Below are 17,559 nucleotides of genomic sequence, written 5' to 3' on the forward strand. Positions count from 1 at the left end.
CTAGGACCTAATAATACGCACAAATCAGAATGCAGGCTGCATGGCCTGGCCATTCAAGGAGAGAAAGAAAGCTGACACCTGCCTTGGCCTGTCCCCGCTGGCCTTGCCCTAAAGCAGCAGGGTGCCCCGGCCACAGAGCCTGAGCCCAGCTGCCCCGGCCTGCCAGCAGTACCCTATATCAAGCAGATGAGCCACACTGGAGGGAATGGCAGGCATGTGGTCCAGCTGTCACAGGGAGGCCAGCCCAGGCCGGCCTCAGAGCAGTCCCACCCTCTCCATGCCCCTCCACCCTGCTCCCAGGCTCAGATGAGCTCCAGGTGGGACCCAGGTCTGGGGACTTCCAATCTCACTAGGGAGACCAAACAGAATGTGTAGGTGTGTGTGTGCAGGGGTGCTGGGGCTAATAAAAATGAAACAGTGTGAAGCAGAATGTAAGGAGCATGGCATGTGTGCTTTATGGGAGAGAAAAGTTGAAAACCTGCCTAAGGTAGGTGGCAGGCCATTGTCCTCAATTCTGACTGCAACTGAGGGGATCTGGGAGAGAAATGCCCCCTTTTGTCTTTCACTAGAAACACAGGCTACCTGACCCAGCAACAGTCCATGACTTTGTGACCATCCATCAGCCCAGGTCAAGTCTGCTCAATGGGAATCCTTCTAACTTTCCTCCTGAGCAGCTCCTTAAGTCCTTGGCCACAGAAGGCGGATTTCTTTACCCCAGTTCAAGATGGGCCAGGAGGCCCCACTGAGCCAGCTCCAGGTATTAGGAACAACATGGGTCAGCTCTATAAGAAGCACCTGAGATGAACAAGACCCACATCAGGGATTTGGGGCCCTGGGTGAGGGAGTTTCCAAGCAGTTCAAAGCCAGGATTCCTGTTCCACTGGAAGAGGGAGTAGGGGGAAGGCACACTGTCATCTGCCCAGGGTCATGGCAACACACACAGCTCCATGCACATGTTCAGTAGAGGCAAAAAAAATTGCAAATATCTGATAGAAAGGATGGAGAAGCACATAGTAAAGTGAACTCCCTGTCATTTCTTGAGCCAGGAACATAAGACACTGAAGGGTAATATCCAGGAGAAGGGAGCCTCAGTTTCCCACTACAGTAGTCAGAGAAGCTGGGGCAATATTGTCCAGGAGAGGGTTCGGTTAAGGTATTGGAAGTGGGTGAGGTGGAAGAGGGACAGGATGGAGACTCAGCATGGCTGGCTCTGCGTATCTCTCAGGGTATGCTCTGAATGCTCTGAGCTCTTCTCCTAAGCCCTGAGCATCCAGTTAGCTGCCCACCAGATCCATCTCAGCTTTAAGTTGGAGTTCTCTTCTCTGGTGCTGTGTTTACTTGCCCTAGGAGGAGGGAAAAAAAAAAAAGAAGAGCAGGTCACTTGTCAGTATCCCTCTGCTTCCTTCTAGGGTTAGGCAGAATGTGTGAAGGAGAAGACAGCTGTCTGTTCAGGAGTCCCCAGAAAGGAGAGACCTATGTCAGTGGCCAGGGGCCTGCTCTGTAACATTCTGGGCATTTGGATCTTTGTTGGAGCCTCGGAGACTTAGCCTCCAGCCTGGGTGAGCAGAAGGAGGGCAAAGGGGCTTCCAGCCTCCATGCACAGACAGGCTCTGAGATCTTATCCTGAGCTCCAGCATTAGTTGAGAGCTGAGAAGGACAGACCCAGAGCTGTTTGTGTCCTTTTCTCCACCAAGCCCTGGAACTGGGAGAAAACTGCAGGAGAAGTCCCCATCCTAGGCATACTGAAGCAAACCTTGGCTCTAACTGCCCATCCCCCACCAAAGCATGGGGAGAAAAGGATGATGTACTGCTTTCAGCTCATCCTGAGTTTCTCCCAGAAAGGATAAACCCCAGTTCTCCTCTTCTAAGGCACCTCCAAGCTGACAGGATCAACGTAATCAATATTCACTTAATGGCATGATACAAACAAGCATCAGGAACTAGAATGAATATAGGAATCTTTGATTTGGATGCAAGAAATCACCAAGTTATTGAAATTATAGTGGATCAGAGGAGAAATGAGATCTTCAAGATCAGCCAACATCTTTTTTTAAGGCAAGGAGAACTGAGTTCCTGAGAGGCTCAAAGGCATAACTGAGGGCAGGGCCGAGTTTATCTTCCCCCCACCCCTGAGTCACCTTGGAATGCTTATCTACCCATCACAGATGACAAAAAAGCAACACCATCGTTCTAGAAGGCACCATGGATGGGGTAGAGCTCTCTCCTTAAGATACACTACGGTGGGAAGGATTCCGCCTCTCAGCCTCCGCCTCGGCATAATAACAGTTACACTAGGTATCGCTTGTCAGGTTGCCACTGCCTTAATCCTCCCACAACCCTGCAAAGCTGATCATATTACTCTCCATTTACAGATGAGGAAATGGGGGCTCAGGGATGTCTCGCGATTTGCGCCCCTTGTGAAATGGAGGCGACAGGGCCAGACCCCCTGTCTCTGCCTAGAAATCCTGTTCTCCTAAATGGATTTCCGATAACCGATTGTGCACATGGTCTGATGACAGCCTGTGTGCTGTGTGCCCGTGAGCCCCATCACGTTGGGCGTCAGATTCAAGTGCGTCTTAGCACAGCCTCCCCCACCCCTCCCTGCAGCTGCCGCTCCCCTTCGTGCCCGAACCGGGGCTGTTATTCCGTTTGACTCTGAACGTCGTTCCCAGCCAGAGCCGTTACTGCGGCGGGAGGACTGGCAACTCCTCACACTCGGGTATAGCAGCAGCTCCAAGCGCCTGGTTATTAGAAAGGCGAAGATCTCCTAATGAGAGAGGGGGATGGCCTTACAATTCCTAATTAGACTCCTAAATTATTCCCTCTGTCCCCGTCTTCTGCATCAGATTCCCATCCACCACTGGGAAGCCTTATTTAACGAGTCAGATACAGGCAGGCGCTGTTATAAAAATAGAGAGGCAGGCTGCGCGGAGCTGGCAACGTGACTCCCTGGGCGGCCGGGGCGCGGGGCAGACAGCTGCAGGCCGCCGCCGCCTCCTCCCCGGGAGCCGCCTGCACTCGGGGCCGGCTCCGCGGCTCCCCCCAGCAGATGCCCCGCGGGAGAGCAGAGGCGGTGGAGGCAGGGCTCGTTGAACAGCCCCGGGTCGAGGCGGGAGACGCGAGGGGGACCCTGGAATAGCACGGGCTCTGGTTCTCCTGAGGCCCATCTGGGCTTCTGCAAAGGGCGTTACGGCTCTCAGACCCTCACCCGGCAGCCCGCGGAGAGCAAGGGTTGAGGCCTGGGGCTGGGGCGGGGGTGGGGTGGGGGGATGCCCAAGGAGTTGGGGGCCAGGGCGCGCGCCCCAGTATCTCAAGGGCCGGGAACACGACGCCCTCCCCCCTCCCAGACCCAGCTGCTCATTTACGGGCGCTCCCCATCTGCTCCCCGTCACCGACCAAGCTCTTAAGCTGCCAGGGGGAAGTCGCCCTTGACTCCTCCTTTCCTTCCCCCAAACTGTGTCAATTTCTCTCTCTCTCACTCTCTCTCTGTTTAAAGAAGTTCAATGGCTTTACGTTGCTCTTAGCATAGTCACAGGCTCTGAGAGTCTGGATCTACCTCCCTCAGAGGCCTCATCCCACACAACCTCTCCCCCCTCCACCACCGTTCTGCCCTTCGCCCCACCCCCGCACCCCCCTCCCCGCCCCCACCCCCAGCCGCACAGCCGGGTCAATCCCCGCTGCAGCAGCACCTTGCACAAGTCGTTCCCTCTGCCTGGGACGCTTCCCACCCATCTCCACCTGTTCACTCCCAATAACCCTGCAGAGTTGACTTGAGTTTTCACTTCAGAAGAGAGCCCTCCTTGGGCCCAGTCTAGGTGAGATCCCTTTGATGGGGCTCTCTCTCACACCATGCCTGTCTCCCGTAGCATCTGTCAGAGTTCTTGGATGCATATCCGCCAGCCATTAGACGGCAGAGACCATGGTTATTTTTGCTCACCATTTTCCCTCCTGTGCTGGCTCTGTGCCTGGCATATAAAGGGTGCTCAGAAAAAGTTTGATAATGAGATCAATGAATTATTTAACTACTTAACGACTGGAGGGGGTGTGCATACACACAGTAGCTGTGGAGTGACAGAGTTCTGAATCCATTTGGAAATCGAGGCTGGGTTTTGGCTGTCTTGACCTCAGGCTGAGGAGAAGAGCAGGAGCCACTCCACACCTGTGTAATTTGGCAACACAAAGTTGGATTGGAGAGAAAGTAGATAAATTAGACACTTCCCCTGGCTGGGACTCATAATGCTTAGGGCCTGGAACACATCTGTTTGCCTTACAGTGCCTTTATTCCCTCTTGGGGGGGGTGGGGGGAGAAGACACCCAGTGTAGGGCTGATATTAAAATCCAATAAGGCACCTAGGGTGCAAAAATTAAGAAGTCACAGACTCTAAGGTGGCATAGGGCCCCCGCTCTGACCTAGGGTGGAGCCAGAGCCCCGTGTAAAATTTCAGAGGTGCTGAGATCCCTGGCTTTTAAATTCTTGGTTTCGAGGGAATACCCAACTCTTCCTAAGGGAAACAGAGGCCCAGGAAACAATGTATGAAATTCAGGTTATTTCATACATTGCCTCTTGGTGCTTGCAGTAGAGGAAGATACTCAATAAATATTTGTTGATGAATGGGAGACAGGAAGCAGGGGACAGGGAGGGAGAAGTGAGTTTTGAGCACTTTGGCTTAGGAAGGAAAAAGCATAAAGTGAAGTCTTTTCAGAACTTGCAGACAATTCCACATAGAGAAACCCTGATAACGCTTGAGTGTCCCCCTTTTCCTAGCTCACTCTCCTTGCCCTACATTCTGTGGTGCTCCCGAAAAACCACCCCTTCCTCTCCCACTGTGTCCCCACCTTGAGGAGTGAGGCAAAACCACAGCTGTCAGAGAAACAACGATCAGTAGGCCCTCCTCCCTTTTGTTAGAGATGAAAATCCTGAAGCCAGGGAGGTGACTTGCCTCATTCAAGATCAAGCAGGTAATTATCAGCAGAGCCAGGCTTAGAATGCAGTTCTCTTGAATTCCAGGCCGTTCTCTTTCCACTGCTGTCTACTGAGTTCACCCAAAATTGTTCTGAATGATCAGAACAATTTTAGCCAAAGAATTGATGCACCTTAGGATCGTGTATGATGTGTCTGATCCACTGCCCAGCCCAATGCCCCATCTCCTCTATCTCTCTCATGAGCCTGGAGATGGCTCTGCCCGAACTCATTCCTGCTACTGCAAATACCATTCAGAGCTGCTGGGCCAGTGGTGCGATTTCTTTTCTTTTCTTTCTCTTGAAATTTTTTTCATTTTTCACTTTAATGTTTTTAATGTTAATGTAATACATGTTTGTTGTTTTTTAAAGGAAAGGTAGAAAAAAACATTAAGGTGCAAAATAAGCAAAAAAAAAAAAAGTCATTTCCAGTCCCCCACCACAGAAATTGTCATGGTGATTTATCATACTGACCTATTTATTTGGTTCTTTTGCACTTCATCCTTTTCTTTTTCATGGCTCAGCTGATCCCTGTTGACACATGGTATATTGGTGTTGGGCTGTGAGGGTTCCGGGCACCTCAGCCTCCCAGCTGGCAGCTTGTCACTCTGAGCTGCTTTTCAAACCCAGAGCATTTTTAGGTCCAGGGAAAAGGCAACAGCTTTACAACAAGGCAGCAGAATTGGGGGCATATTCCATAAGCCTACATGTGAGGAATGAGCTGTCTTTTTAGGGGCAGCTAAAGACAAACCCAAGAATTAAGGAATGTTGAGTTATATTTTTAGGGAATATGGCAGTTAATATTATCTGGATCACCTCTCTGTTGAAAGCAACTGAAAATACTAGATACGGCACTTTTTAAAAATTCTTCTTATAAGTACTGAATTGTTGATAAGACAGTAAAGAATTACTATAAGGGAAGCCAGAAGTGAAGAGAGGTAAAGGATTCTGGAAGCAGCTCTTCTGAGAGTGTTTGCTTATCCCAGCTTCTAGTTCTTAAAGGTCCATGGAATGTCCAGAAGGACATTAATAGTATTGATTAATTTTAGACTTTGAATAGGTTGGGCTAATAGCACACAAAAAAATGGTAGAGTAAAACCAAATATATCAGTATTTACATTAAATGTAAATGGACCAAGGATCTCAATTAAAAGATGAAGATTGTCAGACTAGAAAAACTATTTAGCTATATGCTATTTATAAGAAATACATATAAAATATAAGGGATACATGTAATCAGGTAACACCTGGCTACATCCCAGAGTATATTAAGCAGATAATCAAAAGTATTGGCAAAGTCCCTTGAAGAATGGGAGAAAAATTATGGAACCATTAAATTTTACCACCGGGGAAACCCCAGATATTGTGCCAACATTAGGGACACACAAATCAATAGGCCAAGCCCTTGATCTTGAGGCTTGTTCTTGTGAAGCTTATGTATGTAGCAGAGAAACTTAACCCATCTATAGGTATGTCTGAGAGTCACCTCCGGAGAACCTCTTTTTCTGCTCAGATACAGCCTCTCTCTCTCTAAGCCCAACCCTGCAAGTGAAACCATTGCCCTCCACCCTACATGGAACATGACATCCAGGGTGAAATTCTCCCTAGAGGTGTGGGAGATGACTCCCAGTGATGAGCCTGTTCCTGGCACTGAGGGAGCAACAATGCCATCCTGACAAAAAGGGGGAAAGAAGTGTAGCAAATAAGTTATCAGTGGCTGAGAGAGTTCAAATAGAGTTGAGAGGCTACACTGGTGGTCACTTTTAATATATTTTTCAGTTAGACATTACTGCCTATCATAACTTGCCAAACCCCAACCAAAACCATTCCTGCCAATCCTAAAGAATACCTATGGCATTATATAAGCTTCTACAAAAGTTCCATCCAGGGCCACAGTGGCTCAGCAGGTAAGAACGCTTGCCTGGAATGGCAGAGGACTCAGGTTCGATTCTTGGTGCCTACCCATTTAAAAAAAAAAAAAAAAAGTTCCACCCACTAGGATAACTTTCCAAAACCTACAACCTCCAGATGGGTCCCTGGACTAGATAAATCCTGAAATGCAGTGGGGCCAGCCCTTCCAGAATATCAACTAGTTCCACCCCTCTATCCCATATTATCGACAGCCACCTCCGACATGAAATAGTTAGAATGGGCATAGCCCACATACCCCTAAAGAGTGGGAGAGAAGTCAAAGGTGATGGTGGAGTTATACAGAGATGGTAGGGTTTAACAAATGAGTATGAGTGCCAGATCACTATATTGATATTTCTTTTAGTCTCTGGTGTCTTGGAGGAGCTAGAAATAAAACCCTAAAATTGTGGAATTGTACCCCATACCAAACTCTTAAATATGTTCTACAACTAATTGTTGTGATGCACTTTGAAATGTATTGCTCTTATGTATATACATGTTATTTAAAGAGAAGGAGGAGTATAACAGAGAAGATAGGATTTAACAAATGAGTTTGACTACAGAATCATTATGTTGATGTTTCTGTTGGTCTCCAATGTCTTGGAGCAGCTAGAAGAAAATACGAAAAATCTTGGAACTGTAACCCAAACCAAACTTTAAAATCAGTTCTATTACTACTTGTTAAATGTACTTGGAAATTTATTGCTTTTCTGCATATATGTTATATTTCATGATAAAAAAGTGTTAAAAAAAGAAGACAAATATATATATATGGGATACAGCAAGGTTGAAAAATAAAAGAATGCAGTTAAAAGTTCCAAGTTCAAGTCTTTGCTCCACCTTTCTTACTATTTTTATAAAGGTAGGCAAATTACTCACTCTTGAAGCCTCATTTTTATCATTTATAGAAATGGAATAACACCTCCAATCCTAGCTATCTTATAAGATGAAATTCATGTTTGTGAAATATGAAAGTGCTTAGCAAATCATAAAACATGATATTAACATAAGGGATTCATGACCCATTAAAATGAATTGTTAATGGCAGCCTCTCAGGTACTATAATGGGTTGAATTGTGACCCCCAAAAGATGTGTCCACCTGGGTCCTCAGAATGTGACCTTAACTTGGTATAAGTGTCTCTGCAGACATAACTAAGGTAAGGATCCTGAGAGATGAGCTCATCCTGCATTAGGGTGAGCCCTAAACCCAATGATGAGTGTCCTTATAAAAGACAGGAAAAGGGAGGAGAGAGACACAGAGGGAAAGGCCACATGAAGATGGAGGCAGAGATAGGATTTATGCATCCATAAGCCAAGGAACACCAAAGACTGTCAGCAACCACCAGAGACTAGGAGAGAAGCAGGCATGAAGTTGATTGTCCTTCAGAGCCTCTAGAAGTAACCAACCCTGCCAACATCTTGATTGTGGACTTCTGGCCTCCAGAAATGTGAGAGAAAATATTTCTGTGGTTTTAAACCACCAACTTTGTGATAATTTGTTCTGGCATCCCTAGGAAGCTAATACAGGTACCATTCAAGAAATTGGGATAGATGGGGTAGAATAAAGATCAAATGAGTTTACAACTGCCTTTGACTCATCATAGACAAGGGCTCTGATGTTCCTAGGGAAAACCCAGTGACCAGCACCATCCAAGGCCTGAGAACCCTCTGAGGACAGGACTGTGCCTTTTTACCTCAGCATAGTGATGAAGTTTGGAAAACCTCAGAAGATTATCACGTCAAAGGTCCTTTTCATTCTGTTCACACCAAAAGTCTTGTTTGCACCCTTCAAAATGTTCTTTTCATGTACTCATCACCCCCAGAAACCATTGTCTATCAGGAAAAGTCATTAAGAAACTGATAAAGGGAGTAGAGGTCAATCAGAGCGTCCAGGGAGTCTTCACTCAAGTGATGGCCAACAGAACAGGTCTTCACAAGACCTTTTGGGTTCCTCATTCAGGTTCAGCTAAGTTCCCGCTGCTTGTGCCCCACCGCACCTGCCTTTGGGAGTTGCGGTGGTGGCCTGCTTGGAAGACTTGCTCTGTGGGTGACAAGGAGACAGTGGGCATGGAAGCCCTACAGCCCCAGTGTACTTAATCAGAGTGCTACCAGAGCCAGATTTTCCCAGCTGCTTTCCAAGAGCAATAGGTAATACACAGATCATTAGTTTTATGGTGACTCCTGGAAAGGACTAGGACATATCAACAGTGCTAAAATGGATACCTTCAAAAGGGAAGGCCACAAATGCAAGGCAGAAGGGAAATGAGAGCGACAGAAAAGGAGACAGAGGGAGGCAGGGAGGCAGGCTCATCATGAAATGACCCTGCATTGGCAGAGCTGGTCCGTGGCGCTGAGCCCAGACTCATCATTTCCTCTGCCAATCTCCCAAGCGTGAGAGGCAGTGCCACTCTCTGTGTCCCCCTGAGGCCAGGAGCCTGGGCAGGCCTTCTTGAGCACAAAGAAAGGATGTGTTTTTCCCAATAAGAACGAATATCTGGAACTCAGTCAGCCTTGTCAGAGAACAAAAGCTGTGCTAGGGAGGCCAGCCTCATATAGCAACTAGCTGAACAGACTGAGAAACAGCCCTGGTGTCAACAGAATCTGAATAGTTCCTTGTCCAGGGTGTGCCCCCACCTCTCTCCCAGCCAGCATCCCCCACAGGCTTTGAGCTTTTAGCAGTGGTTAGTGAAGGTAGAGACCAATAAGGTGAGTTCCTGAGGATGGGACCAGGTCTTAGCCTTCTGTATACCTCTTGCATGTAGTAGTGAACAATAAAATATTAAATTAGCCTCTTGTGGGTTCTGCCACATTGGGATGACAGTCCAGGGGACAGATGACACTGATATTCCATGGTCTGATGCTAGCTTCCAATGGTTCAGATACAAGAGTCTAGGCAAACCCCAAAACCCAGGCCCAGATTCATTCATTCTTTTCAGCCAACTCCAATCTCTCTTTTTAATCTTGACGTTTCTTTTCCCATTTTCTTCCTTGTCCTGTCTTTTTTCCACTGGATACCAGTAACATAGATATAGTGGGGAGGGAGGGGGGATCAATGCCAATTTAATGGACATTTGAGAAAGAAATATCTCCTGTTAGATAGCTAATCCCCATAAGTCCTGTTGCCAAATCTGAGATGCACGATAAGCAATGGGTGGAGGTGGATTTTGTGGTGATTTTCAGTTCACTTACAGCTCACAAACTGGTTTCTCAGATGGCTCTTCAGTAGAATCTGCTGTAGAATTTTACCCTGTGCAGAGCCTAGCACACCACAACCTACACAGGGGCTTCTTGCTCCTTATTGCTACAACCACTCATTGCTGTTGGAAATAAGTATTTCTCTCTTCTCCTAGTGCAAAAATTTGCATATGCTCATCACACCAAACATCCTCTTTCAGGCCTGATATAGGTAATGCAATTTATCAGATATCTATAATCACAGCCTAATATAAGAGCAGGAAAGTTCTCGAACACCACTAAAGTGCTTGATGTGATTTCCTTTCAGAGAAGAGGCAGAAAGGGAAAATAATTTTTAGATTTGGTGCATTTCCAGTTAAACCACATAATTCATATTTCCTGCACTTATGTTCAGTAGAAGGGTAATGGATGTCAAAGGTGGGTTCTGGTTGTTTTTTTTTATCGAGACAAATTGTTGTTAGGAGACTTACATACAGGAGACAAGTCTGGTTGCTCTGAAGGTTGTCGATTCAGAGCTCCATGTGAAAGCAAGCCACACTGATCAGAGGGGGAAAGCAGGGTTTTATAGTGGGCATAGACAAAGAAGGCACAGAGCCAAGACAGTGCATGTAAATATTGCCAACAAAATTAACTGTTTCTTAATGCTTGTCTCTCTGCACACGACTTCTCATGGAGTTCACCTTTGGAAAAAATAATGAAGGCGCAAAGCTGACAGAGCACATGCAGGAATGTGCATAATTGCTGACAAAGTTGGAAGAGTTGGGAGATATTGAAAAAGGCAAAATATTGTTATGTTACAGTCCACCTCGTCCCACAACTCTTATAATCTTCCCACCCTCTCTTCCACACAAGTTCAAAGATGGGTTTTAGAAATTAATTTGAGCTCAAGGAAATACCACCAGCTTATACTGAAAATATCTGTTGGTTCTAAACTATCACAAGATATTTAATTATTATGATCACAGAAGAAATGGGTCATTGCCCCTTAGATATGTTACTTAACTCACAGTTAAGTGATTTGAGGTTCTAGCTTAAAAATATTTTAACATGAAGAGAAAGTCCAGCCTGCAGCACCCGTCACCATCACTGCCCTCCCGCACTCCCGTCTGGAGCTATGTCTGATGAAAATTAAAGGCCATGGATGAAGATGGACTTGAATTGCAACCACAAGGGCCAAACTCATATTTTGATGCAACGTTTTTTGAGAAACTTCCCATACATTCCCTTTTGGTCATCACAACAGTCTTGTGAAGAGCTGATGTTACACACACAGATGGTGACCAAATTGTTGTGGAAGTGCAAGAAACTGTTTTGTTTCAGATATTGTGCATCCAGACATAGCTGCACATAACTTTATTCCTGATGACCCGGACTCGGTTGTAATCCAAGATGTCATAGAAGACATTGTTATAGAAGATGTTCAGTGCTCAGATGTCATGGAAGAAGCAGATGTACCTGAAACTGTCCTCATTCCTGAGCAAGTACTGGACTCGGAAGTGACTGAAGAAGTATTTTTAGCACACTGCACAGTCCCAGATGATGTGTTAGCTTCTGGCACTACTTCAGCCTCAGTGTCTATGCCAGCACACATCTTGACAAGTGAATCTGTACATGTGCCAGATGTTGGACATGTTGAACATGTGTTTCATGATGACGTGGTAGAAGCAGAAATCGTCACAGATCCTCTCATAACTGATGTAGTTTCAGAAGAAGTATTGGTAGCAGACTGTGCCTCTGAAGCAGTCATAGATGCCAACGGGATCCCTGTGGACCAGCAAGATGATGGCAAAGGCAACTGTGAGGACTACCTTATGATTCCCTTGGATGATGCTGGTAACGTAAAACATGATGGTTCCTTTAGTGTGACCATGGATGCAGAATCAGAAATGGATCCCTGTAAAGTGGATGGCACTTGCCCTGAGGTCATCAAAGTTTACATTTTCAAAGCTGACCCTGGATAGGATGACTTAGGTAGAACAGAAAACTTGGTGGAGAGTGAGCCTGAGAATGACCATGGAGTTAAACTACCTGATCAGAATAGCAGTATTCATGTTCTAAGGGAGAAGAAGATCTGTAAGACTGTAAATGACTCTCAACAAGAAGATGAAGATTTAAATGTTGCTGAAATCACTGACAAAGTTTATATGGAAGAGACTGTAGGAGAGGAAGATGCTGCTGCAGCCACTGCAGCTGTGGCGGTCCTTGAACAGCAAATGGATGACAATGAAAGCAAACCTTCATGCCAATAGCCTGGGCAGCTTATGGTAAAAATTCTGATGGATGTGAAAACCGGAATGGCACTGCAGGTGCCCTCTTGCACATAAATGAGTCTTCTGGGCTTGGCAGGCCGGCTAAACAAAAACCAAAGAAAAGGAGATGACCTGATTCCAGGCAGTACCAAATAGCAATAATTATTGGCCCTGATGAACACCCCTTGGCAGTCTATCCTTGCAAGATTTGTGGGAAGAAGTTGAGAGGTTTCTTGAAGAGGCACATGAAAAACCATTCTGAACACCTCACCAAGAAGAAATATCGCTGTACTGACTGTGATGACACTACCAACAAGAAGATGAGTTTACACAGCCACCTACACAGCCACAAGCTGACCAGCAAGGCAGAGAAGGCCATCGAATGTGACGAATGTGGGAAGCATTTCTCTCGTGCGGGGGCTTTGTTTACCCACAATATGGTGCATAAGGAAAAAGGAGCCCACACAATGCACAGGTGTAAATTCTGTGACTACAAGACTACCGAACAAGGATTATTGAATCCTTACCTCTTGGGAGTCCACAGCAAGAACTTTCCTCATATCTGTGTGGAGTGTGGTAAAGGTTTTCGTCATCCTTCAGGACTCAAAAAGCACATGCTAACCCACACCGGGGAGAAACCATACCAACGCCAGTACTGCGAATATAAATCCGCAGACTCCTCTAACTTGAAAATTCATGTAAAAACTAAGCATAGTCAAGAGATGCCATTCAAGTGTGACATTTGTCTTCTGGCTTTCTCAGATACCGAAGAGGTGCAGCGACACGCTCTTATCCACCAAGAAAGCAAAACACACCAGTGTTTGCATTGCGACCACAGCAGTTCGAACTCAAGTGATTTGAAATGACACATAATTTCAGTTCACACAAAGGACTACCTGCACAGGTGTGACGTGTGTAATAAAGGCTTTCACAGGCCTTCAGAACTCAAGAAACATGTGGCTGCCCATGAGGGTTAAAAAATGCACCAGTGGAACACAGACTTCCGGAGAAGATGGCGGCTTAGTAAGATGCGCGGGTCTTAGTTCCTCCTCCAGAACAGCAACTAAAGAAACAGAAACAATACAAAACAGCTCCCGGAGCCACGACAGAGACCAAAAAGACAGCGTACCCCATTCTGGAATGGCTGAACGGGCAGGGAGAATCCGCTGCGGTGAGATACCCGAGGGGCGCGCGCTTTCCCAGGCCGGGGCAGCTGGCGACTGGGGTCCCTTCCACACACGTGGCTTCCCGGTCTGACTGGGAACGTTGGATAGCGGGGCCCTCCCGCCACGCTTGGCGTCTCAGGCCAGCTGGGCAATTTGGACCGGCACTCCCCCAAGCCGCGGTGGCCGGCGACCCCCCGCTCCACACGCGGTTTCCCGGGCCGACTGCGAGATTCGGATTGGCAAGTTAAAGGAGCCACAGCATCTTTTACTGGTGGGACCCGCAGACAGACGAGCGCCACGAGCACCACTTACTGGGCGGGAAACGAAAAACAGAGCCCAGAGATTTCACAGAAAAACCTTTCAACCAGCCGGGTCCCACACCCAGGGAAATCTGATCAAATGCCCAGACACCAGCAGAAAATAACGGATCACGCTCGGAAAATTGAAGATATGGCCCAGTCAAAGGAACAAACCAATAGTTCAAATGAGATACAGGAGCTGAGACAACTAATGCTGAATATACGAACAGAAATGGAAAAACTCTTCAAAAACCAAATCAATAAATTGAGGGAGGACATGAAGAAGACATGGGCTGAACAAAAAGAAGAAATAGAGAATCTGAAAAAACAAATCACAGAACTTATGGGAGTGAAGGACAAAGTAGAAAAGATGGAAAAAACAATGGATACCTACAATGGTAGATTTAAAGAGACAGAAGCTACAATTAGTGAACTGGAGGATGGAACATCTGAATTCCAAAAAGAAACAGAAACTATAGGGAAAAGAATGGAAAAACTTGAGCAGGGGATCAGGGAACTGAATGACAATATGAAGTGCACAAATATATGTGTTGTGGGTGTCCCAGAAGGAGAAGAGAAGGGAAAAGGAGGAGAAAAACTAATGGAAGAAATTATCACTGAAAATTTCCCAACTCTTATGAAAGACCTAAATTTACAGATCCAAGAAATGCAGCGCACCCCAAAGAGAATAGACCCAAATAGGCGTTCTCCAAGACACTTACTAATTAGAATGTCAGAGGTCAAAGAGAAAGAGAGGATCTTGAAAGCAGCAAGAGAAAAACAATCTGTCACATACAAGGGAAAACCAATAAGACTTTGTGTAGATTTCTCAGCAGAAACCATGGAAGCTAGAAGACAGTGGGATGATATATTTAAATTACTAAAAGAGAAAAACTTCCAACCAAGACTTCTATATCCAGCAAAATTGTCCTTCAAAAATGAAGGAGAAATTAAAACATTTATAGACAAAAAGTCACTGAGAGAATTTGTGACCAAGAGACCAGCTCTGCAAGAAATACTAAAGGGAGCACTAGAGTCAGATATGAAAAGACAGAAGAGAGAGGTATGGAGTAAAGTGTAGAAAGAAGAAAAATCAGATATGATATATATAATACAAAAGCCAAAATGGTAGAGGAAAATATTATCCAAACAGTAATAACACTAAAAGTTAATGGACTGAATTCCCCAATCAAAAGACATAGACTGGCAGAATGGATTACGACCCAGCAATACCACTGCTAGGTATCTACTCAAAGGACTTAAGGGCAAAGACACAAACGGACATTTGCACACCAGTGTTTATAGCAGCATTATTTACAATTGCAAAGAGATGGAAACAGCCAAAATGTCCATCAACAGACGAGTGGCTAAACAAACTGTGGCGTATACCTACGATGGAATATTATGCAGCTTTAAGACAGACTAAACTTATGAAGCATGTAATAACATGGATGGACCTAGAGAACATTATGCTGAGTGAGTCTAGCCAAAAACTAAAGGACAAATACTGTATGGTCCCACTGATGTGAACCGACATTCGAGAATCAACTTGGAATATATCATTGGTAACAGAGACCAGCAGGAGTTAGAAACAGGGTAAGATAATGGGTAATTGGAGCTGAAGGGATACAGACTGTGCAACAGGACTAGATACAAAAACTCAAAAATGGACAGCACAATAATACCTAATTGTAAGGTAACTATGTTAAAACACTGAATGAAGCTGCACCTGAACTATAAAATAATAATAATAATAATAATAATAATAATAATAACACAGTTCTCTTTTACGAAATAGCAGTAGCCAACATGTGTTGAGCACTTACTGGATGAAGTGCTTTGTGTGAGGCACCTCATTCAATTCTCAGCATGACGTGATGACTTAGGTATCAGAACCCACCACAGGATCGTAGGTGGGAAGTTATCCGAGTATCCTCTGTACATGAGGAAATTGACGCTCGCAGCAAATCAATGGAAAACAGGCATGCTTCCTCACCTGGGCAGCCTTGGCCATGTCACATGGCAGAATCAACAGTGCTCAAGAGCCTCTGGGCCCTCTGCCCCCTTGCTCAGTATTAGGTGTACCCCATAATCCTTCGCTGCTTTGCAAGGTTTTGGAATTTGTTCTTGATCTGAATGCTGGCTCACTGCTCCAGGGGGGCTTCCTGCAGACTCCTCCCTATTGGTGGGGTCCACTCCCAGAGAGGCCTTCCGTAGGCTGCTCTAGGAGAGCCCACCCCCACCCCCACCCCCAGGTGGCTCAGGAGGCAGCAGGGACAACAAATCTGGGACACCATGAGGGGCCAGGGACGGGCAGGCTCCATCCCTGCAGTTCCAAGGCCTCTTTACAGAGTGGGCCCTGCACAGGCCATTCTGACTGACAGAGGAGCCAGCAGAGGAGTGGGAGGAGAAGTTGCTGAGAGGAGCGCCAGGTGGAAGAAAGGATTGAGGATAGAGAGAGAGCAGGAGACAGGTGCAGGTGAGCAGAGAGGGAGGAAACAGAGAGATGTAGGGAGAGAGATGAATACGATGAAGAAGACATGCTCCATGCATTCCAGGCTCACAGACCCATGGAGCAGACAGACAGACACGGTCATTCTCACAATCATCCTGGCCCAGCCCGTGAAGACAGAGCAGAAGAAATGAGTTCTGCTCTGGTGCAGCTTTCCCAAGGAAGTGAGCTAGAGCTAGTAGGAAGGTAGGGATTTAGGGGAGCCAGAGAGAGCATTCTAGAGGCCAGACTGTCTTCAGATGACTTTTTTTTTCTGATGATAAAAATAATGCATATTGACAATATAAATGTTAGAAAATATAACAAATTGTAAAAAAGCAAGTAAAAATCACCCACAATCTCACCACTGTATCTGGATATTAAGTAAAAAGTAAGCATTTTCCCCTACTCTCTCCTCCAACACTATTTGATTTTTTCATTCAATAAACATTTACTGAGTACCTAAAAAAAAAAAAAAAAATGCACCAGTGTAGACATTGTGACATCAAGATTGCAGATCCATTTGTTCTAAGTGGACATATTCTCTCAGTTCACACAAAAGATCTTCCATTTAAGTGTAGAAAGGATTTTCTAGAAAGGATGTAGAAAAGGATTTAGACCACAGAATGAGCTGGAAAAGCATATGAAGACATACCGTGGTAGGAAAGTGTTTCAGTGTGACTGCTTTAAGTACATAACACAGGCTTTAAATGGCATATTATTTCCATTCATACGAATGACTATCCTCACCCTTGTGAGCACTGCAAGAAAGGGCTCCAAAGACCTTCAGAAAAGAACCAGCACATAATGCGACATCATAAAGAAGTTGGCCTGCCCTAACAAATCTTCTGCAGACTTTCGTAGAGATATTGGCTTTGAAGCAGAAATTTCATTTTAAAGCCAATCAGTCTCGTTCACATACATTACTGTTTATTGATTTATGCTGTGTACAAATGGAATTATTGCTTCTATTTAACTTTTTCTTTTTCTTTTTTACATTTTGTTCAGCAGTGTTCTGAATTCTATTCAGTTTGTTTTATACATGGGGTAAAGTGGCAACAAGCAAGTTGCTTTTAATAAAATAATTCCTGATTCTATACTGAACTTTTCTATCTTAGAGGTTTTATATGTGTTTAAATATTTACCTTGCATACCTTGATGGTTGATGGTACTCTTCTAAGACCATTTAACTTAAAGTTAAGGTAACTGTAGATTGGTAATGCTGAAGGTATTCGTGTTGACTAATTTTTTCACAAATTTCTTACAATAAAATTGTTAGAGACATCTA

At 45.4% G+C, this 17,559-nt stretch overlaps 1 pseudogene; it reads left to right on the forward strand.

Moving 5' to 3' along the window:
• The first annotated feature begins 11,203 nt into the window (after positions 1–11,203).
• LOC143674086 (zinc finger X-chromosomal protein-like) lies at positions 11,204–17,111 on the forward strand (annotated as a pseudogene).
• The last annotated feature ends 448 nt before the right edge of the window (positions 17,112–17,559 follow it).

The sequence above is a fragment of the Tamandua tetradactyla genome, chromosome 2 (genome assembly GCF_023851605.1).
Source record: "Tamandua tetradactyla isolate mTamTet1 chromosome 2, mTamTet1.pri, whole genome shotgun sequence".
Lineage (NCBI taxonomy): Eukaryota > Metazoa > Chordata > Mammalia > Pilosa > Myrmecophagidae > Tamandua > Tamandua tetradactyla.